Raw genomic sequence first — 27,896 nt, 5'->3', positions numbered from 1 at the left:
AGGAATTGAACCCAGGGCATTGCACATGCTAAGCACATGTTTTTCTACTGAGCTATAACCCTAGCCCATGATCTTTTCTTCTTTTTTTTTGCTTAACAGTATATCCTAGAGATTGCTCCAGAATGCGATAAATAGTCTTCATTTATATTTTGAATTAAAAACATTAAAAATATATGGTTTTAAGTCCTTTGGGTATAGGCCGAGGAGTGGGATAGCTGGGTCAAATGGTGGGTCCATTCCAAGTTTTCTAAGGAATCTCCACACTGCTTTCCAGAGTGGCTGCACTAATTTGCAGCCCCACCAGCAATGTATGAGTGTACCTTTCTCCCCACATCCTCGCCAACACCTATTGTTGCTTGTATTCTTGATAATCGCCATTCTAATTGGGGTGAGATGGAATCTTAGTGTAGTTTTGATTTGTATTTCTCTTATTACTAAAGATGGTGAACATTTTTTCATATGTTTGTTGATTGCTTGTAGATCTTCTTCTGTGAAGCATCTGTTCATATCCGTAGCCCATTTATTGATTGGGTTATTTATATTCTTGGTGTAGAGTTTTTTGAGTTCTTTATATATTCTGGAAATTAGTGCTCTATCTGAAGTATGAGTGGCAAAGATATTCTCCCACTCTGTAGGCTCTCTCTTCGCATTGCTGATAGTTTCCTTTGCTGAGAGAAAGCTATTTAGTTTGAATCTATCCCAGTTATTGATTCTTGCTTTTATTTCTTGTGCTATGGGAGTCCTGTTGAGGAAGTCTGGTCCTAAGTTGACATGTTGAAGATCTGGACCTACTTCTTCTTCTATAATCTGCAGGGTCTCTGGTCTGATTTCGAGATCCTTAATCCATTTTGAGTTTAGTTTCGTGCACAGTGAGAGAGATGGGTTTAGTTTCATTCTGTTGCATATGGATTTCCAGTTTTCCCAGCACCATTTGTTGAAGAGGCTATCTTTTCTCCATTGCATATTTTTGGCACCTTTGTCTAGTATGAGAAAATTGTATTTATTTGGGTTTGTGCCATGTCCTCTATTCTGTACCATTGATCTACCTGTCTATTTTGGTACCAATACCATGCTGTTTTTGTTACTATTGCTTTGTAGTAGAGTTGAAGTTCTGGCATTGCGATACCCCCAGCTTCATTTTTCCTGCAAAGAATTGCTTTAGCTATTCTGGGTTTCTTATTCTTCCAGATGAATTTCATGATTGCTTGCTCTATTTCTGTAAGGTATGTCATTGGGATTTTAATTGGAATTGCATTGAATCTGTATAGCACTTTTGGTAGTATGGCCATTTTGACAATATTAATTCGGCCTATCCAAGAACATGGGAGATCTTTCCATCAGCATACTACAGAGATACAGCCACATCAATGTTCATAGCTGCTCAATTCACAATAGCCAGACTGTGGAACCAACCTAGATGTCCTTCAATTGATGAATGGATAAAGAAACTGTGGTATAGATATACAATGGAATATTACTCAGCTATAAAGAATAATAAAATTATGGCATTTGCAGGCAAATGGATGAAATTGGAGAATATCATGCTAAGTGAGATAAGCCAATCTCAAAAATCCAAAGGATGAATGATCTCACTGATAAGCAGATGATGACACATAATGGGAGGTGGGAGGGGGGCAAGAATGGAGAAAGGAGGGACTGTATAGAGGGAAAAGAGGGATGGGGGATGGGGGAAGGAAAAAATAACAGAATGAAAAACATATGGTTGACACATAATAATTGTACATATTTGTGGGGTACAGTGTGACACATCAGATCAGGGTAATTGGCATATCCATCACCTTGAACATTTACCATTTCTTTGTGCTGGGAGACTTCAACGTTCTCCACTGGTATTTGAGGTATACAATTAAATATTGTCAATCAGAGTTATCTTATTGTGCTGTAGAATAATGGAAGATATTCCTTCTGCTCAACTGCATGCAGTACCATCCCCTCTCCATCCGTTTCCCCCTACACTTCCAGCCTCTAGTAACCGCTATTATATTCATTACTTCTAGAAGTTCAACATTTTTAGCTTTCTAATATAAATGAGAACATGCAGTATTTGTTTTTCTGTGTTTGGCTTATTTTGCTTAATAAAATGTGCTCCAGATTCATCTAGGTTGATACAAATGACAGGATTTGATTTTTTATGACTGAATAGTATTACTCTGTGTGTGTGTGTGTGTGTGTGTGTGTGTGCACGTACATTTTCTTTATCCATCGGTGGATACCTAGGTTGATTCCATACCTAGGCTATTGTGACTAGTGCTGCAATAAACATGGAAGTGCAGGTGAATCTTCACGATACTCATTTTCTTTTCTTTGGGTCTATACCTGGTAGTGAAATTGCAAGAGCATATGGTAGTTCCATTTCTAGTTTTTTGAGGAAATATCACTGTTTTCAATATGGTTGAATCAATTTACATTCCCACTCACAGCGTGTGAGAGTTCTCCTTTCTCTGCAGTATCACCAGCATTTTTTTTTTTTTTTTTTGGTGTTGGGGATTGAACCCACAACCTTGTGCATGGGAGGCAAGCACGCTATCAACTGAGCTATATCCCCAGCCCATTTTTTTATGTTTTTGATAGTAGTCATTCTAACAGGGGTGAGATGAGATCTCACTGTGGTTTTGATTGGCATTTTCCTAATGGTTTGTGATATTGAACATTTTTTTGATATGCTTGGCCATTTGTACATCTTCTTTTGAGAAATGTCTATTCAGATCATGTGCATTTTTTTTTTTGTGGGGGGTACTGGGTATTGAACCCAGGGGTGCTCAAAACATTCCTAGTCCTATTTGTATTTTATTTAGAGACAGGGTCTAAGATTGAGTTGCTTAGTACCTCACTAAGTTGCTGAGGCTGGCTTTGAACTCACAATCCTTCTGCCTCAGCCTCCCAAGCCTCTGGGATTACAGGTCATTTGCCTTTTTTAAAATTGTGTTTTTTGTTTTTTTTCTGTTGAGTTGTTTCCTTATTCTTAAATAGCTGCAAACTATTCATTGAGAGGATGTGCCACATTTTGCTCAACTAGAACCCTATTGGTGGGTTGTTTTGGTTGTTTCCAGATTTTTGTGGCAATAACTAGTGCTGCAACAAATAAGCCTTCACGTACATCTTTGGACAGTGTGTCCAGCGTATCTTGGATATATTCCTACAAGTGAGATTTCCAGGACGAAAGGTAAGTGTGATTTTGCTGATATTGCATATTCCTATGCTTGGGGTTGAATCATTTGGCTTTCCCACTAGAAACGTCTCTGAGTAACCCTTTCCTCACATCATCTCCCATGCCAGGTAGTTTGGGATTTTGTTACTCTGATAGATGTAGCTTTTAATACACATCTTTCTTATTTTTAGTGAGCTACATTGCTTTTTTTCATGTATTTAAGAGCCATTTGCATTTCCTTTCTATGAGATGTTCATATTGCTTGCTCATTTTTCTGCTATCTTTTTGGGTTTTTTTTATTTATTATTTATTTTAAAAGTTATTATCATTGCCTTTTCTGGTGCTGGGGATGGAACCCAGGCCCTTGCACACAGTAGGCAAATGCTCTCCCATGAGCCACATCCCTGGCCCTTTAGACAGATTGTTAGAAGCTCTTATTATCAAGTACATTAGCCCTTTCCCTGTTATATGTTGCATTTTTTAAAAAAATTCTCATTTCTTTTCACTTTGCTCTTCACTTTCATTTCCATGTGAAAAATTTAAATGTGAATCTTATTAAATATATCAATCTTTTCACTGTTGATTCTAGATTTTGAGTTATAGTTATGAAATTTTAAGATTCCCTGGGTGTAGAGAAGTTCACTCATGTTTTCTTCTAGTACTTATATTTTTTTGAACACTTAATTTCTGTCTATTTGAAATACATCTTGATGTGCTATATGAGGAATGAATCTTTTCCCATGTTCCTTCAGGTATTTTACTAGATCTGGGTAGCAGCGGTCAGGCAAAGACTTAGCAGTTTGGTTGGAGCTGGGGAGGTCATTAATCTGAGCAGCCACGAACACAAGCTCAGCTCAGGAACTTCCTTGGTTAGGGGTCACAGCAAAAGTTGCTCAAAATCGTGGACCACAAACAAGTGGTGTAAGATGTAACTTGCGGATTTGAGTATGTGTGGACTTGAAAAAAAGCCTTCTAGAGCCCATCGTGTTTGTAGGTAGACCTTCAACTCTTGAAGTTTGTAGAGCCTTTGCTCTACAACATATAATTTCACGGACTGGCAAACCTGGCCTGGATTCCAGGTGCAGAGAAGGCCATTCTACCGTGACCAGCATCTTCCAGGGGGCTGCTTCCCGACATGACTACCATGGTTGTTGATTTTGTTTTCTTTTAAGAAGCCAATTTGGATGCCTTGGGGGTGGGTCATGTGGTTCAGGGAAACTGGATTTAGCATGAGCTGGTCACTGCTGAAGCTGGGTGATTATACATGGGGGTTTATAACATTATTCTCACGCTTTTTGGCTTCTGTTTGGAATTTTCTATTATAAACTATTAAAATGAGAAAATCACAATCATCACACACACACACACACACACACACACACACACACACACACACACACACACACACACACGTGGCCGAGTTGAGAAATTTGTATCTGATTACATACACTCTTCTGAATCTTCTACACTATCCTTGAATCAAATTATCACCAGAAGATGGACCCCATTAAATTAACCCTTGAAAGAAAAGTCTTCTCTGAGTTACCCTTTGATGTTTCTTTCTTCGTTCTTATCAAGGGTGGATATAGAACTTGCCCATACGAAGAATGTCTCTGCAACTTCTGTATAATCAATACAGAGAGATTTCCTGTCCATTGTTTGATCTGTAGAATTGGTTTTATCTGTTTCAACTACATTTTTCTTTTGATAGGAGTTTCCTGTTAGTAGTATTGCAAATTTATACCAGGAGGGGCATGGCGATCGGCTGTCTTTGTGATGTAGCAGCCATTGATGATCCTTGCTTAGACTTATTTCTGTAGGAGTTTACAAAATGATCATATTCTAATTCTATCATCCTCTCATTTATTAGCTGGAAGACTTTTATAAGAGACACTTTTCCTTGAGACCCTAGAGTTCGCTCCACAAAGCATGACAGACATGACTTAAGGCTGGAAAATGCGAAGGGAAGGTATCACTGGTTGTCTTCCTCAACCTCAGGAGAAACTTGGATACTCTGGGCAGCTTCTAATGGGGAGACCACTGCATTTGGCTAGAGCAGTTTAGATGAGTTTGTATAAATACGTTCCTGTGCCTGGATAGGCCATCTTTAAGAAATGTCCGAAATTCTTGCTGGGAAGAGTTCTGGGCTTCATAAAATAGGAGGACCTCGCTGCAGGGTCATAAAGCCAGGGTAATCATCTTGGGGCTAACAGCAGAAGCCAGAGTTCCCAGTATGCTTCCAGAGGCCGTTTGGTGAGAAATGGTATCCCCCAGTTCTGCTCACTCAGATGCCTAATGGCTCATCTCCAGGTCTCTCACGGCTGGATTGATTGATTGGATTAATTAATTTATTGGTTCTGGAGAGTGAACCCAGAGCCTTTGCTTATGTTAAGCAGGTGCTCTACCACTGAGTTACAGTCCCACACCTGTATTTTATTTTTTTAAATAGAAAATAAGATTTAAATTTAACTTTCTCTGGTAGTTTCCTTTGCATGTGACTTAATACGCTAATGACTCAGGTTTTGCTTTTAGTTCTCCAACACCTTTTGTGATACCACAGAATGGGTAATCAACCTCCTGATTGCTTAGGCTAATTGCTATCAGTTTCTGTATGCAGCGTGGTTGGGAGACAAATGGGAAAATAAGGTGGGGAAGTAGAGCTGAAAGTCTCCTTAGGAAAGTAATTTATGGAAAATGTTGGAATCTCTTTCCATCTCCAATATACACTCAGGAACTTGGTATCATTTTGAGACAAACCAGATTCCCTAACCTAGACCCCTTAAGTCATTGTACCCCTCCCCCACTGGGTAATAGTAGTTGTGAGTTCAGAGGAGGGGTGTGATATCAATAGAATAAGATTTCCTAGAATAAGAATTCCAAATCCATGTTGGTGCTAAATACAGAGCCCAAAGAATAGCATTGAAATTGGGTTCAGGTCCTAATTTGCCCATCTCCAAAGTCTGTGGTCTTAAATACTATGCCTTAGAGAATTCGAGACTAAATTATTAGGAAGTTGAATAGAGATGGGAAGAAAGAAGTTCTCATTACCTATGTCAGGCTTGGAAAATGTGCCACACTGAGTCCCCTGAAACTGGGTCCCTAGTAATTCTCCCTAAATTCCTTTGCTTCATGACCCAAAAGGAAAGGACCCTGTATTCCAAAGATATCAGAAAATTAGTTTGCAAAAGTCCAAGGTCCTTGCAGATAAATTCCAGAATGCAGGGCAGCAAGTCAGTGCTGTCATATTGGGAGACACATATTGTCCACACTGAGGGGGGACGGTGGTTTAGGAAGTCCACTGAGTGGAGCTAATCCAGGTGTGCAGGAACTGAGGTGCTCCTGGCCTTCTCTGAATAGCGTTGGTAGGCGAGGCCTGGCGTGTCAGAGCTGAGCTGGGCTCTGGAGAAGCTCATCACCTCCTTATTAGCTGTGGGGGAGAAGGACGTTCCTCCCGACCAGCTGGAAGAGAGTGGCTGGATGGAGTCCGTGCTCTTGCTGCATGACTTGGGAAGTTCAGGAGGAAGCATAGGGCTATCAGCTGGGGAGGACAGAGGAGAAAACGTGGCCCGTGCCGGGAGTTGGTGGATGTGCCACCTGAGCAGCTTTCTCAGCTGAGGCGGGTTCCTGGTGATGGATGGAACGCTCAGAAAAGAGCGAGGAGGCAGGACGGTAGATTAGAGTGCTACTGGGGTAGACGCACTGATATTTTGGCTATGGATTTGTGAGTTGATTGACTGCATAGTCAACTTGGGCCACCGATGTGGGGTTGCTGACTGTAGGTAAGAAGAGTGGTGTAAGAGACGTATTCCACCACTGTAAGTGGGCTCTGCAGAGGGTAGCCGTTAAACGTTTTCATTTTATTATTTTTTTAAAAATCAGAACTGGAATCAAATCTTAGAGAATCTACTTTTACCTTCTTTGTTCTTCCACTTCATTTGTAAAGTAATAAGAACAACTACCTCCCGGTTTTGTTGAGAAGATTAAATGAGATAATATATAAAGAGAATTATTTTAAAAAATACTTAGTAGAGAGTAGACATTCAAACTGGTAATTCTCAACCTCAACTGTCAGTTGGAAACAAGGGGAATTAAAAAAAAAAACAAAACCTACTTCCATAAGGTTTCACCCGCCCCTGACCCCCATCAGAATCACTATGATTCTATACAACCATGGCAGAAACCCCTTGTGCTAAAAATGTGTTATGTGTACTCAGAAAGTTCTTTTATTTGGATGCAGAAGCTCAGAAATCTTCTTTGCAGGAATAATTAGTGAAGTTTAACTTTTGGTTATATCTGCGTAGTTAACTACCCTTATATTCTTTTTATTTATTTTTTAAATTAAAAAAAAATTTTTTGGTTATACATGACAGTAGAATTTATTTTGACATAATACATACATGGAGTGAAACTTCCATTTTTATGGTTGAACATGAAGTGGAGTTACACTGGTCATGTGTTCATATATGAACATAGGAAAATCATATCTGATTCATTCTACTGTCTTTCTGTTCCCATTCCTTCTCCCTTCTCTTCGTCCCTCTTTGTCTAATCCAGTGAACTTCTGTACCCCGCCATTTGCATATCAGAGTGAATATGTGGCCTTTGGTTTTTTGATCCCCTGATATTCTTTTGTATAACTTGGTGACTTACAGGCATTGCCACCTCATTTGTAAATCTGGTTGGATATACTCTTGAATCTGAGGGATTGCCTTTGTCCCTTATGGCTAGAGGAGCAGAGCTTGGAAGTTCTGGGAGTGAACAAACCTACCTCCACCAGTAGAATAATGGGAGGACTTGGTGAGGAGGGAGGAAAGGGACATAGGGGGGAATGATATTGGTCAAATTCATGTGCATGCACAAATATGTGACAAAGTTCGTCATTATGTACAACTATAATGCACCAATAAAAATAGGAAAAACAAAAAAGAAAAAGCCTCCCTCTGAAGCTCAGTCTTAGAGAAACCAGTCAATCTAATCAGGCTTAAACCAGGAGACAGGGGCTAATTGGTGCTCCAGCCACATAATCGGGGATCTCCCACTGGGCAGTCCCCACGTTGCTTTTTGAGGATCTGAGGGAGCCCTTCTGCTCCCCAGTGTAAGAAGAGTGATCTAACAGACTGGTGGGCTGGGCAGGGACCTCCTTTGGCAGGGGAATTAAGTGGATTTCAGCTGTGAGATTTCAGTTCCTGTGTTTCCTCATGTAGCAACTGGAAAATTTCAGCATTAAGATAACTTGGCTTTTCCAGAAAATATCCTGTGTAATTCCTAGGACTAGGCTTAATGTTATCCTGGGTGGGAAGGCCAAAGGGACAATAATTTGGCCTCTTTTGTCTCCTGAGCTACTAGGTTTAGTCATATAGAAAGAAAATTGTCCTCCCTCTGGGACTGGCAGTAGGGTCAAGGGATGGAACTGCCTGAGCTGAAAGTCTCGGAGAGAGTCAGGAGGGCCGCTGTGGTCATTTGTCCTCCTTATTTTATTGCTCAGAACAAAGATAACTTCCATGTACTGAAATGTTCTTGTTCATATTTTACAAAGTAAAACATAGATAATGGTAAAACTAGTAAAAACTAATATATTTAAAGGAAAATAAATAAGATGATAAAACCCAAACACCTATAGTAATGGAACTCAAGTGATCTGATGTGATTAGACTGAGGTGATAGAAAGTTTTAGCCCATGTCTTTTTTTTTTTTTGATGGCGGGGGTACCAGGGTTGAACCCAGAGGCACTTAACCACCGAACCATATCCCCAGCCCTTTTTTATTTTTTATTTTGAGACACAGTCTCACTAGGTTACTTACAGCTTTGCTAAGTTGCTGAGGCTGGCTTTGAACCTGCAATCCTCCTGCCTCAGCCTCCTGAGCTACTGGGATTACAGGTGTGCGCCACAGTGCCTGGGTTAGCTCATATTTTGTGGGCTTGTCAGGTAGGATTGGTTGTGGGAGTACATCTTTTTTCTAACAGTTTTATTTGGATATAATTCCCATACCATACAATTCAACCACAGTAGTTTTTAATATATTCTCAGAATTGTGCAACCATAACCACAATAAATTTAGGAAATTTTCTTCACTCTCCAAAGAAACTCCATATCCTTTAGCTTTCAGTCCCCAAATGCCCCATCATCCTTGAACCCTAGGCAACCACTGAATCTGTTTTCTGTCTCTAAGACCTTGCTTATTCTGGGCACTTCAAGTGAATGGAATCATACAGTTTTTTTTTTTTTTTTTTGTCTGACTTTTTTCATTAGTATAATGTTTCAAGGCTCATCTATATAAATACTTCATTTTTTTTTTTTATGGTTGACTAACCTATGGACATACCATATTTTCTTCACCCATTTTTCAGTTGATGGACGCTTGGGTTATTTGTACTTCTTAGCTATGATGGAAATGTTGCTACGAGCACTCGTGTTTAAGTTTTTGTGGGACATATGTTTTCTTTTCTCTTGGATATTTACCTAGGAATGAAATTGCTGGGTCAAATGGAAATTCTGAGTTTAAGTTTTTAAGGAAATTCCCAATTTTCCAAAGTGGTTGCATCATTGTACATTTCTACTGGAAGTATCCGAGAATTCTAATTTCTCCACATTGTCCCCAACACTGCTATTATCTTTTTTATTCTAACTATTCTGGAGGATATGAAGTGGTATCAATTATTTTCATTTGCATTTTACTTATGCTTATTGATGTTGAACATCTTTTTGTGTGCTTGTTGGTCATTCGTATATTGTCTTTTTTATTTCAAAATATATGTTCAGATCCTTTGCCCACTTTCTGATGGGCCCTTTGAGTTGTAAGAACTGTTTATAGGGCTGAGGATGTAGCTTAGTTGCTGTTTGCCTAGTATCCATGAGGTCCTGAGTTCAATCCCCAGTACTACAAAAGAAAAAAAAAAAGTTGTTTATATAGTCAATTCCTTTCTCAGATATGAGATTTATAAATATTTTCTTTCTATGAGTTGCATTTTTCCTAATGAATTTCAACTTCAGAATTTACTTTGGCAGAGGTGAAAGACTTTCGGGCATCCTTGCAGAGTAATTTTTTTTTTTTTTATGTGTCTTTATGGCAGCCACACTTGAGAGAAGAACCACCCCTAAAATATGACATTGGCTTTGATGAGCCATAGAACTTGTACTGTACACTTGAGCAAATCTGGCATTCTGAGTTACACATGGAATCGTCATTGCCACTGTCCAAAGTACTTTTGAATGGTTGTGAGTCACGTAAGAAAATCTGTTTTTCTTCCTTTATGACATAATATGTTAGTGGCTCAGCTTGATCATCCCTCTTACCAGACTCTGCACAAAGTCCCTTTCAGATGTTTCCAGACATTTTAGTCTGCCTTATAGGAGAAAAATCATCCTAAAGTAGATTCACAATAACATGTAAAGCAAGCTATGGAGGCAGAGAAGAGGTCCCTCTTTTTGGGAATTAGGTATAAGAATTGTCCTGAAGACGTTCTGATGTATTTGTTAAAAATTAATTCATAGTACTTTATGGTCATATGCTACATTATAGAAAACAGAACATATTCCACTGTAGAAAGCCCACAGAGTGTCAGAAGTCTAATTTAATTCCTTTTGTTGGACTTCATAGAGAGACCCAGAGGAGTTAAATAACTTCTGAAGTCCATTAACTAGTTTTTGGTTGATCTGGCACCAGAGTCCACGTTTTCTGATCCCAGTGTATTTTGGCTCTTTCTCCAAATGACAGTGGATTTGACACATTTTCCTTAAGAGTCTAGACATAATGAGATAGTCCCCCCTTCCCCCCATGCCCCCACCCCAGGACCCTTCAAGAAAGCCTGCTTTGGGATGGAAGTTTGCTTATTTTTTAATTCATTACTGTATCAACTTTGAAAGATTATAAGAAATTTAGAAGAACTCATTCATAATACAACGTCACACTCTTACATGGTAATTATTTTGTCTTTGGGTTTCTTTCTATTTAAATGCACATTAAATTACTACATTTTATGTAGTAATTATGGAGCAGATATATAATCTGTGCTCTGTATTTTTCCACTTGTTTTATAAAATAAATCTCCTTGGTAAGCATATTTATTACCTTTGGGTCGTGGTATAATAATCCAGCGTAGTCTGGTTATACAACCTGTAGGAATTCCTCCTCTGTAAGTGTGCGCAGGGGGAAAAATCCCCCTTGTACCCACTGGAAATGTTGTGGTCAGTAATGGGCTGCTCAGCTTCCCACAGCTCCTGAGACGGGGAGCCCCTCTTTAATGTAGTGTTGGACCAGGATGGGCAGATTTGGGGTAACACTCTACACTTCTAGGTCCTGACCATGGAGTGGGCACCCACAAGCCCAGTACAACCCCACTAGTGCCTAAAGGATTGTCTGAGAGCTTGGCTTACTCTACACATGTTTCAGCTCAGAGATGCTCCAAGGATGTCAGCCTTCAACATAGTACTAGGTGGGGGCAGGAGGAGTTAGGATCTCTGAGGTGCTGTAGGGATGGTGGGGGAACAGGAGACAAGGGAAGTCCCTGGGCTGAAGCCCTCACCAGCATCATAGCCATTGGAGGATGCAGATGCTTATTCAGCCGTGGCTTGGATCAGTGCTAAGACCTCCTGTCCTGACCACCAGGCCCTCCAGTCTTTGATATAGTTGTTGTAGCTGGACCTGTGATATTTGACCTGGGGGAGATCCAGAATGGGGGCTTAGTTTCTGTTGATGCCTTCACTGAATATGTGCCAAGCTGGTTTAGAGCTGAGGTGTCAGGTATCTGGGGTGCCTGGGGTAGGTGTCACCTGGCTCTGACTGATGCTACAATCCATGTCTGTTCTCATTACTGTGCTATGCCTGACAGCTGGCACCCACTGCCAAGGTTCCTCACCCAGCTCTTCATCACCTTCTTGGCTTTTGGGATCTTGTCCAAGATGGCAGTGGGGTTGGGCAAGAGTGTTAGCTAGGGCAGGGCAGGAATAGTACTGTCCTTTAGGTGGAAGCCCCCCAGAAGTCTTCATTTCTAGTTTCTTCCACATGCTAACCATTACCTCCTCCTCCTCTGCCTGTTCTTGCTGCTCCTTCACAGGCACCATGTAGCATACGACCTTGGAGTCCCTGTGGACCTGCCACTGGCTCGAGTCCTTGAACTTTAGTTTCTCCTGTTCTCCAGCACCTTCATAGGGTTGTTCAGTTCCTCTTCCTTCCTCTCTTCTGCACCTCAGAGGTTCAGAGCCTGGAAGTTATACATGGTTCCATGCTCTATGGTACTGCCTGTGTTTCCAGAGTCTGTCTTGAAAGTGATTTCTGCCAGGCACTAGGTGTACTAAATGTGCAACTGGAAGATGTGCAGGCCCAGGTAGACTTGCTCTGCATCACCTCTTTGCCAACATTGAACTTCTTCCCCTTGTAGATGTACTCTATAGATTTCTTCTACCCCATTTTCATGGGGGCCACCAACTACTGCACTTCCTGCCAGTCATTGGGAAGTTTGAGTTTAGGGGTCTTTAACCAGGCAAAGTCTGATAAGTAGTATTTGTTTAAAACTTCTCCAACATCTTTGCTCCTGCTAGTCTCACAAGCCTGAGAGAACTGGTTAGAGTTTGAATTTACTGAATTTCTCTGACAGTACCCTGTCTAAATTTCTTAATAGTATTCTTCAAAGCATGAAATTTCTTAATTTTGATGAAGTCCAGCTTATCTGCTTCCCCCACTATTGTTTGTGCTTTTGGTGTTTATATCTAACAAACCATTTCCAAATCCAATATCGGTAAGATTTACCCCTGCTTTCTTCTAAGAGTTTCCTAGTTTTAATTCCTATATATATATCTTTGATCCAGTTTAATTTTTCTGAATGGTTGTGAGGTAGGGATCCAGTTCCATTCATTTGCATGTGGATATCCTTTTCACCATTTGTTGGAAAGACTATTCTTTCCCAGGAAACTCTTCTTAAGGGCAAAATTTCCAGAGGCAATCCTAAGGTTTTAGTGTCTAATAGGAGACTCATAGGGAAAGAAGGGAAACAGGTATCTACTGTCAGAGTCCTTACAGGCAAGGGGGTAAAACCTGGGCATTTGCAAGCCAGTTTACTTGTATACATGATGGGAGTTACTCACATGTACTCATGATGGGTGTCAATCACAGGACACCATCTGGCTAAGCTGTGATAATTGCAGAGGTGACATGAGAGGGTGTTATCCCAGGAGGAGCATGATTTGGAGAAATGAAAACAGTAAAGTTAATGTTGGATATATGGAATTTTTTGTGCATATGGAACACATGAATGGAGTTGTATAATAGGAGGCTGGACTCTGAAGACTAGTACCCTGACCAAACCTGAGCTGGAGAGAGTGATACTTGAGGCAAAGGCATATAAATAGGAACAGATCCAAACTCTCAGTGACAAGGCAAGATAATCTGGAATTGGACCTGAGGAGTCTGAGGAGCCCACAAGGGGACTACCCGGTACTGACTCAAGGGGTAGAAGAGAACCCAGAACAGTATTGGTGAGGAAGCCAGGGATTCAGGGAGAACTATTGATGGTGACAAATGCTGTCAGAGGTTGGAAAGGTGCAGACTGGGAAGTGCCCCTCAATTCTCATGAGAAGGGGGTTGGTCACCTTGGCAAGCATGGAGGTGGAAGTCAGATGCAGTGGTCTAAGCTGTGAACTTGATGTGAGCAAAGTCTTGTTTGTTGAAAACTGGTAAGAGGGAAAGAGGTCCCAGAAAACCAACAAGATTATTCTCATTCCTTGGAATTTAAAGAAAATCTGAGGTCAAATCAAGAAGTTCAGCTGACTGTGAGGAAAAAAATGTCTGAGGGATGTGAGGGAAGATGAGCATGTCTGTGTCTGCTGGATGCAGCCTGCACATTCGCCACCAGGCCTTCTCTCCATCTGAGACATTCCTCAGAAGTGGGTCCTACACAGTGGGGACAAAATTGGTCTCAAACACAGGCTTTGCTAAGGAATATTTTCTGGCAGATAAAGTGCAGAATTCCTAAGCTGGGTTGTTTCTCATGAAAGGGTCTGTGTTTTTCCACAGCAGGAATGCAGTGTTTTAAAATGGTATAGGATCCCAGACTTCCTGACCCAGGATCTCATGGTGTAAGGCCCACTTCTAATAAACTCTCCAACGTAAAATGTGATGAGAATACTTTTACTACCTATTCCATTTGTGGATTCTCCACCAGTTTTCATGTTATGGGAAACAGTAGGCAGGTGAAGGTCCTTACCTTCTGGGTAGTTGCTTGGAGGAACATCTATAGATGATGGAGTTAAAATATTTCTGGAATAAACAGTTGCAAACTGGATCTACTTCTGTCAAAGGAGACAGTGGGGGGATGTTTTATTAGCTTCAAATCATCTTTGTTAAGTATTTTTAGGAGGAGCACAAGGTGGCTGTCAGCTAAGATCTTGAAACAGCATGACTTACGGTTCCACTTGAACTCAGAGATTCATTTTATTATCTAAGTTTTAAACCCTTTAACAATTCCTTAAAATGACCTGGTTTGGAAAATTTCCTAAAACAAACCAAACCAACAAAAAACCCCAATCCAAACAGACCAACTCAGAAATAGGTTTAACAGCTATATGCAAGTGGGAACTGCTTTACTTTTTTTTTTTTTTTTTTTTAACTGAGCAAAAATTGTGTTACTTTTTTATTTTTTGTAGACTGCTTGAGTTTATCAGGAAGCAGTCTCTTCTGGCCAATTAAAGGAATTAGGAAGGAGAAGTTGTGATCCACTTGCGTATGATATTTTGAAATGTATTCTACTGCCATGTCTAATTGGAACAAATTAAAAAAAAAAAAAACCACTGTAAAAAAAATATAATTAGGGAAGACTGTACTTCAATCTAAAGCACAGGCTAGCAGAAAGCTTGAGTTCATTTCACTAAGTGTAGAATGAAGAATGTAAAATATTGACATATTTTATAGGGTGTAAAACCATTCACTTGTCTAGGCTCCGGGTAGCTTTGGTTGTAGGTTATCCTGGCCACTTTGAACTGTTGAATTAAATAACTGACAGGAGTTCAGTTCTAAGAAATAGAAGTTTTTTTTTTTTTTTTTAATGGATTCTTTTTAATTGTATATAGCATCAAAGGATTCATTCTGATATATTATTAAAAGCATGGAATATAATGCTCTAATTCAGTCCCCAGTACTTCTCTTTTCCCTTCTTCCTCCCTCAGACCCCTTCCCTCCACTCTGCTGATCTTTCTGCTATTTACTTAGTAGTTTTTTTTTTAATTAGTGTTTTGTGAGCATACACGATAGTGAGATTCACTGAGGTATATTCACATGTGTACGTAGGAAGGTAGGCCAGATTCATTCCACTGTCTTTCCTTGTCCTGTTCCTCTTCCCTCTCCCTCAACACCCTTCTTTCTACTCCAGTGATCTATCTACTATTTTGATGGAACCCCCACTTTTCTTTTAATAAATATTTTAAAAGAATCAACAGAAGGTAGTTTTTGCCATCATTAAGTTAATAAATGCAGGACACAGTAGATAATTAAAATATTATACCCTTTCGTTCAGTGAAGTTTGTGTACTGATGGACTCATGACAATGTGTCAAAATACATGATACGTCACATATAATTAAAGATCATTAAAATGCAAGTGCACAAAAAAAATGGAAAACATTAGCAATGAAACTCGGATTCCATTTATTTAGAGTTTTAAAGAATAAAAATAATAGAAATGTAACATGCTTTGAATTTTAAGAATAATTCCAAAATTTCATAAAAATTTTTGTCTGGGAGGCCATCCAGATTTTATTCTTGCTAACTAACCATAAATTAAACATCGCTTGTGTATTACTTAGGCCAATGTTGAAGGAATAGTTCAAATGCTATTATGCGATGAAGTACTGAAATATTTGTACCCTCTTGAAGCAGATAATTAAAAGCATCTGCCCAAATCCTTTTAACTGTTCACTTGTTTCCATCATAAAAATCACATCTCCTTTGCTCTGAGAAAGGAAATCATTTGTTTCTATGAGCTCTATTTTCTTTATTTGTATTATTTCTATTAGTGCTAAGTTCTTGAACTAGTAATGTCTCACTTTTGCAGGCAAATGGATTCTTAAAATGCAGTGGTGCTCACTTTGAAACATGTACACTCTTTATCTTTGACTTTAATCTAGAAGAGTGTATAACAGATGTGATGAATATATAAATAGCACTCAGAACCATGTGGACCTGTTATCCCATGGAGTACAGGAACAGACACTATCATTCAGAAATTCATTCACCTGTCATTTTCTTTGAAGGCTGGTTTTGGCCAACTTATCATGGAGTTGGAAGCCAAGGCAAGAAGTAGCATGAAGTGTTCAGGGGAGCGCAGGTAGAATCTTATCCATCTCCCAGTAAGAATGGTCTCCCACAGGGGGATTGCTTCCCTGGGGAATTTTTATTTTATTTTTTGCATGGAACTGGAGGAAAAGAATCCAGCAGATTTATAGTTGTGGTGAATTGACTGGGATTTGAATCAGAGCAGGATGGAGTCCTGATTTTGTTTTGCAGGCTGTGTGGCTTGGGCAAAAGGTAAAAAACCTCTTCCTGTTTCTGTTTTCTATCAGCTGGAAGTGACTTCATTGACATGTTATAAAAGTAACTGTGAGAAAACCTATTTTTAACTGATACAACAATATGCCAAGAACATAGTAGTATAATGTTGTTAAAAAATATCTAAAAATGATACATATATGCACTTTCTTTTTTAAAAACTTGATAGACTTAAAACTGCTTTTTTACATACGTTATTAAAAAGCTTCTAGAGAAGAAACAAACTCCTTTCAGAGCAATGTCGTGAGATGAGGCGACATTGGTTCCAGGAAGTGAAACACAGGCAGGGGGAAGCTACTTGACTTTGTAGAACAAGTTCATTTTATTAGCTGTTGTGTGAGCAGAAGTGGTCTGAACTTGAGGGTGGTGAGGGTAAGCCCTTCTCACTTCCCTAAGATAGTGATATTGCCTCTGACAGATGGAACCTTCTGGGGCTCGCAGCTCCAATGAGGATACAGCAAAGTGGTTTCGCCTTTAGGGTTCCCAAGATGAGCATGGTCCCTTCCCAACAGTGGCTTAGGGCACCTGGGAAGGCTTCTCACGGGATCCAGGAAGTGGGGTGCCCACCTCCTGCATGCTTGCTGGGCCCCTGGGTCTTTCACTGCACAGATGCACACCCAGCCTCTGCTCAGGAGGGGCCCTTGGAAACGGGGCAAAGCTTGCCTCCACTGATCCCCAAATGGCATCGAAATGGCATCAATTCTCATCTGCAGCCTCAGCTCCCAGAGCAACTAAATGGAGGGAATCGGGAATTGCTCTCAGAGAGGCCCTGATTTAAGAAGTCTGGGGGTCTTGACTCATTGACTAGTTGGAGAAACTTAATTTTGAGGGGAAAAACAACTTGCTTTTATCTAAGTCCATTTTTCCCTGAGTTGTGAGGTAGGGAGGAAAAAAAAAAAAGACTTTTTTATTTTTTAAAGGGAAAGTTTATTATTTGTTGTTTCTTGCAGATTTGCAGACTTTGAAGGGGACCCTTGAATTTCAGAAGCAGGGACAGCCAGCTTGTGTCTTCAATCACACCTTCTGAGCCATTTATAAAGTATCTTGTGGCTGGTCACCAATGAACAGTGCTGCTGCTCAGACTTGGTGCCCTTGTGTCTTTGTGTTTGACATGGAATCTACATAAATATTTGTTGACGGGCTCTCCTCTGCAGACCCCATGTTAAGTGTTGGGGGTGCAAAATATTAACAAAATGCTGTCCTTGATGTCATAGAGCTCAGTCCAAGATAGTTGAAATACACAAAACTTTTCTATCCTAACTTCTCCTGGTTCTCTAATTTGCTCATCTACATTAAAAAAATTCACCTGTTTTGAGATGTATTAGATAGGGAATGGAACTTCTTTCGGCACAAACTCATATCTTTCCTGGAATGAATGTAATGATAACTTTTATGATACCCCGTGGTTCCCAAAGATCAATAAAAAAATGTTACTGGTTAATGTTTGACTGAAGGTGAGGGAGAGGCTGGGGAGGCAGAGCAGGGCAGAGGCAGTTCCCAGGGAGAGCCTCCAGTCCCAGCAGCGTCTCCAAACCGAATGGAAGAAAAGAACTTTTAACCACCATTTTCTTATTTACGGGACGGTAAGTGTTGATATGTCTTAATTATGTCAATAACATATTTCTTGACAAATAAATGACAAATGAGATGGGGCTGCGGGGATTGGCAGGCAAATGTATTCCTTGAGGTGAGCTGTGTAGCATTGCTGGGAGAAGACACTCCCAGTGTGGCAAGCCTGGAGCACAGTTGCTTTCTTTTGCAACTATGGTCTATGTTTTAGAAATTCATTTGATGAAGTGGCTTTGGTTAAAACAAGCTTAGTAGTGGATTAAAGGGAAGTCTGGGTTCTTGGATTGTTAAACATATTTACACCCTTTGTGATTAACATAGAAATGCCTGGCCTTACAGTGTTCTGGAGTTCTTATACTCTGGAAGAAGGGGGTTAGAATCTTAGTTTTAAAATGTGTGGTATCTCTCAGATATGGTCTTTAAACACTGAGCATTCTAGCTACTTCTCAGAGAACAAGATTTGAGTTGGAATTTGTAGGACTGTTTGGGATGTAGCATGGAGGGAGGTAGAAAGGAGAAAGGAAATCTTTTAAAGAAAATACTGGAATAAGAATTAAAGACAGCGAGGCAGACCTGCCTTCACTGTGAAGGAAAGGCTGTGTGATGCTGGTCCGCTTCAGGTGCTGCATTCGACCACTGGTGGATTGTGATTATCTTGATGTTAAGTCATGTACCACTTATTGGGGGTTTCAGAGTTCCAGTCTTTGCCTGTCTTGTTTCTTTACTATGGGCAACTTTCTAGGGAGAGAGACCCTCTGTGGGGTGGGGTGGAGAATGGAAAGGCTAATGCATTCCCTGAGATTTTCTTGACTTTGTTTCTCTTCAGAAAAACAAGCTTAAATAGCAAGTGAGGCATTGTTTGAAAGAAGAAGAAATCATATGTTTAAATGATCAGGAAAATGGAGGATGTTCAGCTCTCACCAGGAAGCAAGATGAGTCTTTTCCTGAGCGAGACTTTAGAGTAGATTATGGGGCACGTAGTTTATGAGTCTTCAGGGTTGTTCGGATGAGTCAGGGTGGTTTCATCATATCCCAAGTGGCAGGCACTGAGCAGAATGTTCATTCATCTCCGAACCTTAAGTGTTTCATCTGCAAAATCAGATAACCTGCCTAACTGGGCAATTTTGAGAAGTAAAGTGAATTAAATAAGAAGGTAAAGATTTCACTACATTGCTTGGCCACGGTGGACGTTCAGTGAATGCTGACTCTCTTTTCCATGAGAAGGTTCAGGTTGGTGACTCAGGTTAAACTGAGAAATTGCTGTTTATTCTGTAGGAGAAAAAAAGATCACTATTGCTACAAATGCATATCTTCCATTGTTCAAGAGAGCAACTAATGCTATGCTAAGGAGGCGGGATCCAACAATATAGGAAGAGAATGACATACCATTGGGTTTTGATTAACTATCAAAACCTCCTAATGGTTTCCATTTAAATCTTCAGGTGCAATGTGTGTATGGCATTCTTTGAAACTTTCCAAGATGAGCCCTAAAAAAGTCTCTGTTGTTTAAGGTGAAGGTCACATTTCTAGTACCTTCTTCTTCCTCTTATAAAAGGCAAAATATATGTCCTGGTGGGAATTTAAACTCTTGTTCCATTGTTGAAGGAAATTTCTGGAAAGGAGAGCATGCCCTCACTTTTCTCTAGGTCAAGAGAGATGACCAATAAGGAAAGCTGGGCTTTGTCACCTTCCTTCCTCTGAAGGCCCATAAATGAGTGGTAGGGGTGCTAATTTACATGGCTAGAATATATAGGTTTATTTGCTGGCATAAAATTACATTCATTTAGAAATCTCTGCTGTTGATTTAGAATGGGGTTAGTTGTTCTGTGGCCTGCTTCTGACTAAATACGGGAAGCTGTTCTGAGTTCTGTTAAGGGAATATCCATCTTCCTCTGTTTGCTACTTGTGAGAAAAAACAAATGTTTACCTAGGTACAAGAAATATTAACTTAATAAAAACAGATGTTCACCCAGTAGCTGAGGTATTAATTACACTAGAGCTGATTTTTTTTTTCCACTTAAGCAATATGTAACAGACTAAGCTATACTTGGTGGTTGTATATAGGTGGTGCAGTAAAACTATTCTTAAAATACTCTGTAATGTTGACATTTTGAATCCTCTCATCCCTGGTAGTGTAGTCAATTATTTCTTACCTTTTAATTACTTTAAAACATCAGGACTTGTAGTTCTTGAGTAAGGGTCAAAGAGAATCAAAATGATAGATTTTTGCTCTTGAAGAATATTTAAAATGAAGATGGGCACCTCCTCCCTTCACAGAGGCTGCCAAGTCCTGTGATTCTGTGTTTGGTCTTAGGACTGAGACTGACACCCCTTCCCCAACCTCTCAGCTGTTTCCTGCCCTGAAGGATAACAGGGATAACAGGACTCATGTTGTCATGTACTTAACTTAGCAAATTGTCAATAAATGTGAACCGTTTTTTTTTTTTTTTTTTTTTTTTTTTTTTTTTAAGAATTTCAATTAAAAAAAACTAATTCCTGATGAGATTTCATAGTGGCATGGCACCTTTTATTAGGTAGAATTAAATTCACTTTTCCTTGCTCTCCTACCCATCAGTCATCAGTTATGATTTAATTACAGAATAAGAGCATTAATCTGCTGTACCTGGGCATGACTGTACATTTTTGCCATTACAATTCTTGCCTTGGGGTCACCTTGTAAAGGAACTAGGGGTATACGAAGTGGTTTTTGATTTTTTTTTTTTTTTTAATCCTTCAGTGTCTGAACCCTATGGGATTGAATCTAATTTAGTCTTACCTCCTACTGAATTGCTAAGGCCAGAGTGTGTGATCTTATTATCTTGACAAAGTGCTCATCTGTGCACTTTGTAATACATGAAGAAGTGTGGTTTAATACATGAAGAAACACTCTGTCAAAAATAATTAAGTCGCCTTTTGTAAGAAATAGATCTCCTCTGGTATAAAGAGGAGGATGGAAATCACTTTATGATAATGTTCTGCTAGATATGGAGGAAAGAAAGTTCTTCCCCTGCCTTCCTTCCAGGGTTTCTGAGGTGTGAACCTGTTCATCTCAGGGAATTCAAAGCCAGAGTCCTTCCTGTCTTCAGGTATAAGTTGTCAGAGGGGCGCCCTGGCAGGGTGGCTTTCTGTTACCCCATGTTGGAGCCTCCCGTCCCCCTGCTGACTCATGCATGGCTGGCAGGTTCTGAGACTCTGTGGAGAGGCCTTTCTCTCCAGCTGATCGATCATCCCTTCCTCAGTGTGGGGGAGGACTAGGATAAAGAGAGCTAACCGGGAATGAGCAAAACCACATTTCTCAAAATATTCCTTAGAGCTCCTTATTCTTTATTAAGAATAATTATGCCAGCAATTTGTATTGCAATTGACCATATAAACCATTTTAAGTTCTTCAGGGAAGCCATCTACCCTCCCATGAGCTTATGGATCCTGTCACAAATCTATTGATAACCACCCCAATTTTGTATATGTGTAAAAATAACACATTCTGAAAGACTGATATACCTATACTGTAAAGTTCAGTGGAAAAAAGTGCTCACATTTATGTATGTGTGGGAGGTGGGGGTAGGGATATGTCTCTCCCTCCTCCTTTCCCTCCTTTCCTCTCTCAAAGCTAAAAACACGCCATCCAGCCACCCACTCCCTCCTCAGGTGGAACAATCAGTCTGAAGCGTGAGGCAGCAGCCCAGATTTTATGCCTGCCTGCCTGCTCCTAGCTTATTAAGAGCCACTTTAATTGGGTCCCTAATTTGTCAAAAGTGCAAATTGGTCCGCTCCTCCTGTGGTTTTTCTAAACCTTAAGTGATGTAATTGGTGCCTGTAATTTGTGAGTCAGACCAAAAGACGGGCATGATGGATCTGAACACTGCTTGATGAACAATGGTGTGAGCCAGCTTTTAATCTGATTTTTATTCATATCTGGCCTTGCCTTATAATTTATGCTGCTCTTAGCAATACACAATGCAGATGTAAAATAAATGGCACACAGGATATTTGGTGCTGTTCAGTCCTGGTATTATTATGAATTCTAGTCACATCCTCTCCTGCCCACACCACCCTATGATATTTGAAAACAAAATTTGCAATCCTCTTCCCCTGTACCTTCCCTGTTCTTTGGGGCCGCTTGGCTCAACCTCGGCATTAGATGAATTACTTTAATTCAAAGTCTTTTATATGAATTATCTTACTGATTCTAGTTCTACTTAAAATTTACCTAGCACTTACCTTTTTGCAAGGGAGGGGGAAATCAATGTTTGCATATCGAGTTACTTGTAGGGTTGGAGGCTAGGAATTCTCTATCCTTACTTGGATAAATAGAGAAATTCCAAGAGCATCTAAAAACGTCTTAATGTCTCTCGGAAGAATTGGAGTCTAATAGGAGAATAAATCAAGCTTCAAGTCCCCCAGGGATGTCAGGGATACTGTATGTATAATAGGAGAGTAAAGTCCCTTTTGAGACCATTCCTGCCTTGAGATGGCAGCACGTTTCTCAGTCCTTTGGTGCATTTGTTTACTAGGGTGGCCATAACAAAATACTACAGAACGAATGACTTAAATGACAGAAATTTGTTGTCTCATAGTTCTGGAGCATTAGGTTCAAGATCAATGTGTTTTCAGGGTTGGATCTTTTTGAGGGTTGCGAAGGAAAGATCTCTTCCAGTCCTGTCTCTTTGGTTTATAAATATTATCCTCATGTTTGCATATCTTCTTCCTGTATATATGAGTCTGTCTCTAAATTGTCCCTTTTTTTTTTTTTTTTTTTTGGTGCTGGGGATTTGAACCCAGGGCCTTGTGCTTATGAGGCAATAAATTGTCCCTTTTTAAAAGGATACCAGTCAGACTGGATTAGGGCCCACCCTAATGGCCCTGATTTAACTTTATCTCTGTAAAGACCCTAAGGTCACATTCTGAGGTACTTGGGAATTGGACTCCAGAATATGAATTAATCCCAACATTTGAATTAACTAAAAAATTGGAGACTAGGGAGGTAAAGCATGAGGGGAAATGAGGAGAGAGAACTTGACACAGAGATATATTCACCATAGGGGTACGAATTCCCAGGCTGTGCAACTTTTGCCTTTGGCTGCTGGTGGTGTGGGTGTGGGGCTGGAGGGGAGCCATGTCAGCATACAAAGAGGAGAAACAGCCATGAAGTAAAGAAATTTTTTTTTTGTATTTTCAGAAAGATGTGCCAGGTGAGATGACACTTGGTATCTTATCAGAATTGTTCATACTTTTAGAGGTTGAAGAATATGTGGTTAAGAGCACAGGCATGCAAATTAACCTGTCAATGTGACCTTGGGCAAGTGTATTAACTTCTTTGACCTTCACCTTTTGATTTTTATATTTAAGAGGCAGATTATGATAGTATCTTCATAGGATTCTTCTGAGAAATTGGTAAGATAATTCACATAAGAGTCTCAGCACGCCAGGTGAGGTGGCGCACCTATAATCCCAGCAGCTCAGGAGGCTGAGGCAAGAGGATCACAACTTTGAGGACAGCCTCAGCAGTTTAGCAAGACCCTGTCTAAAAAATGGAAAATTTGAAAAAGGCCTGAAGATGTAGCTCAGTGGTAGAATATCCCTGGGCTCAATTCCTTGTATGCACTTAAAAAAAAAAAAAAAAAAAAAAAAAAAAAAAGAAAGAAAAAGAAAAGACTCAGCACAGTATGGCAAATGGTTTCTGGTAAATGTGAGCTGCCTTTGTGTTGTGATCCTGGTGGATACGGTTTCAAGTTGTGCAGGGATTTCCATGTTTTCTGGGCTCCAGTGAATTCAGTGAAGGTACCTCCCTGGAGAGCAAGGCCAGCAGCCCTGATTCCACATTTTAAGTCAAGGTCCTGATCCACAGTTAGAGCAAGTCATGGTGGTGATGTCTGCTAGGTGAAGTGCATCCACATTTTGGGAACTGAGTTCTTTTCAAAACTCCTTTTGAAAAAGAGCCAATAGCCTTTGACCTGTGTTGCTAAGGGTATGCTTGGCCTCTCTGATAGTTGCCATAGGAACTGTCTGAAGTTAGTCCTTTTACCTGAGGGAGACCCTGATAAATAGCAGAAATTCCAAGCAGATCATTGGGTCAACTATTTCAGTAGTTCAGATGAAATGTCACTGAACTCTTTCAAATACTCAAATCCTTTCTAAGTATTTGTGAGTAGACCTATCATATATGGTTTTAGACAGCTTCAGTTTCAAACGATGGTTTCCCATCAGCCTCATCATGACCCAGGGCATGGTATACTTAGTGTATGGTATCCTTGCAAAGAGGCAGTAAAAGCAAGACTTATTTGAGAGTACAAAGTCCTCTTCAGACATAATCCTAGCATTAGTGTAATTTGCTCTGAATCATTTGGGTAAAGGCCATGCCTTGCCACTTGATTTGGCTGTGAGGATGTTGCTGTGGAGGCTGTTTCTTGAATATTCTTGATGGTGGGCTGCCAGAAGCTGGGCACTGTGAAGGGAGGCGTGGTGTAGGGCAACCTTTAAAGCTCCCACTAAGCAAACTTGATTGCAGGGTGAATTTTTGTTTGGCAAACACTGTTCCAAATATTAACTCATTGACTCCCATAACTCTCAAAGATCAATACTATTATTATTATTGCTGATTTACAGATGAGTAAATGGGGCCATGAGGCAGTGGAGGAGCCAGGGCCCAAACCAATCCGTCCAACTCCAGAGTTCACGTTCCCAATTGTGTGGTGTGGTACATTGTCCTCATGTCATGGCGCTCCAGGCATGGGAGTAGAGAGCAATTCTATTTCTTACTGGAAATCCTCCTGTAAGGGTTGATCTAAATGTAAATGACCAAAGATAAATGCATTTCCATTAAAACATCAGACAGTAGCCTGTCTGAGCATCTGACTAAAGGAAGGCATTCATTTTATTTTTATTTGCTTTTCTATCACTCATCCTACATTTCTTTGGAAGGTTAGAAGTGCTAAAAAAATATTGGCTCAAGGATAGATGATATATTTCACAATTTTTCAACTATTACCTAACAAAAATGTGTTAGTGTATTTAAAAGAGAAACAACCCTTTTTTTGGCGGTGGGGGTTGGGTACTAGGAATTGAACTCAGGGGCACTCCACCACCAAGCCACATCCCCAGCCCTTTTTCTGTATTTTATTTAGAGACAGGATCTCGCTGAGTTGCCTAGTGCCCTGCTGTGCTGAGGCTGGCTTTGAACTCTTCCTGCCTCAGCTTCCAGGGCCACTGGGATTACAGGCCTGCACCACTGCGCCTGGCAAGAAACAACATTATTTTATCAATAGTAAAAATGTATGATTGTATTTTATGTCCAAAACTTTAAATCTGAAACTAGTTTCCTTTAACATGTTACGCTTATTCTGAAAACTCTTACAGATGAGAACAAATTAACAGACAATGATGAGTATTTTAGAATTTAGCAAACATCTGCCGAGGGCTTAATATATTCAAGATATAGTGTAAGAGCTCTAAGAGGAAAAAAATATTAAAACTAAGGCTGCTGGTCTGAAGAATTTTATTTTCTAGTAGAGACAGTAATTCCAACCTATAAATAAATGATGAACAATGTGGGAATGTGGTTGGAGGAGGGCTTGGAGAGGAAGAGGCTTTTGACTGGCAGTCAGGGGAGATTTCATGAAAAAGGTTTTGGGTCCTAGCTCTATGAAGGCAGACCCCAAGCTCTTTACTTTGGTGTCCCAATCCTTAACACAGTATCTGGCACATATAGGAAGCTTTGGCTCAATGTTTTTTTAAATAGATGAATAAGCTGGACCTAGATGATAAAGTATGAAGAATAGAAGCAGAGATAAGAAAGGATAATCTCAATCCAATTCATTAAGCAAATATTCATTGTCCGTTTTCTCTGTGCCAGGGCTGTGCTAGGCGTGGACCTAGGGGAGCTTGTGGGCAAAGTGCATCAGGGTGGGTAGCATGGCTGGGTGTGGGAGGGAGTGGCAGATAAGGCCGGAAGAGTGGGAGCAGCATGAGAAGAAAGATCCCCAGATGCGACGTTATTGTCTTTCATTTTACTTTTTTTTTTTGGTTCCAGGATTGAACCCAGGGGCACCTAGCCACTGAGCAACATCCCCAACCCTATTTTGTATTTTATTTAGAGACAGGATCTCACTGAGTTGCTTAGCACCTCGCTTTTGCTGAGGCTGGCTTTGAACGTGGGATACTCCTGCCTCAGCCTCCCAAGCCACTGAGATTATAGGCGTGCGCCACCACGCCCGGCTCTTTTTATGTCTATTAGGCAAATATTGGTTGATAGCTAATCATGTGCATTTTGGTTCAGTTTGCTAATATTAAAAAACTAGTTAGACTTAAAACCAATTTATTCACATATATATATATATATATATATATATATATATATATATATATAATGATCTTAAATAAGTATCTGTGGGGATTAGTTCCATGAGTCTTATGGATACCAAAATCTATGGATGCTCAAATCCCCTGTATAAAAGGGAGCATATAACCTGCTCACTCCTCCAGTACTTCAAATCATCTCTAGATTACTTAAATACCTAATGCAATGTAAATGCTATGTCAATGGTTGTTTTACGGTATTGTTTAGGGAATAATGACAAGAAAAAGAAAGTATACATGTTTGGTGCAGATAAATTTTTCTCAGAATATTTTTAATCTGTGTTTGGTTGAACCTGTGGATGTGGAATTTGTGGCTATGGAAGTCCTCCTGTATTTCATCTTGTAATATTCTAGGTTCTGGGATTACTTGTACCTTGTTTCCATGTGTCTCCGTACAAAGAAGACGTCTAGAACAATTAAAAAAAAATCTTGAGTTTAACTATAATGAGTTAGTCTAAAATGATGTTTGGACCTGCCAACCAAATTAATTCTGTTGCAAAAACTAATTTTTAAACATTCAAGGAACTCATGAATCTGAGAGTCTGGAAAGATTTTAATTCTAGCTTTTCCTTAAAATTGCTGTGGAGCCTTGGCATTAGATATATGTCTAATATATAGATCTATATATTATCTATATAGATATAGACAGATATAGCTAGATAGACATCTATATCTATCTATATATTTACATCTCTGTATGTCTACATCTGTACATGTAGCTATCACACCATAGCAGGTTATAGCAGAAAGAAGTTTTGGACTTTGCAATCAAGAGATCTGGTAAGTCCCAATAATGCCACTTCTTAGCTATGTGTCTTTAGGCAAAAGGCTTAACTCTGAATCTCAGTTTCCTCATCTATAAATTGAAAATAACAATTCCTCACTCATTTGTGAGAAAACCATAAGAGCACATATTTATTAAGCAATTGCTAGGTAGTTTTAGGAAACGGAGGCTCTGATTAATGAAGTTGAATGCCCATGACCATAGCAGAGCTGGGTTGTAGACTGAACTATCTGCTCTGAGCCCACCTTCAGTACCACTCTGTTAGACCGCTTTTAAAGGTCTTTCCACAAGTTTATCTCATAGTTGATCACAATAAATGCTCATTTCCATTTTTTTTTTTTTTAATCTCCCAGGGCATTTGTGAGGTGAGATTGGGATAGTACTTTCACCTTTTTAAAGTTCAAATACCAGCTATAGAAATGTAAAGCATCTACTATTTTTAGGGTCTACATTTTCAGGGTGGTTAAAATTTTAATAATCATTT

General features: G+C 39.8%; 2 protein-coding genes across 2 annotated transcripts in view; both read left to right on the top strand.

The window, feature by feature from the left end:
- Positions 1-27,896, top strand: part of RAD54B (RAD54 homolog B) — a 744,820-nt gene that overhangs the window by 263,724 nt on the left and 453,200 nt on the right. The window lies entirely within an intron of this gene.
- CDH17 (cadherin 17) overlaps positions 1-27,896 on the top strand; it is a gene marked incomplete at its 3' end in the record, with an annotated part of 129,892 nt that overhangs the window by 20,557 nt on the left and 81,439 nt on the right. The gene's annotated exons all lie outside the window — the stretch shown is intronic.

Source organism: Sciurus vulgaris, assembly GCF_902686455.1.
Source record: "Sciurus vulgaris genome assembly, chromosome: 1".
Lineage (NCBI taxonomy): Eukaryota > Metazoa > Chordata > Mammalia > Rodentia > Sciuridae > Sciurus > Sciurus vulgaris.
Note: the sequence above shows the minus strand (reverse complement) of the source record. Positions and strands in the feature narration are given on the sequence as shown.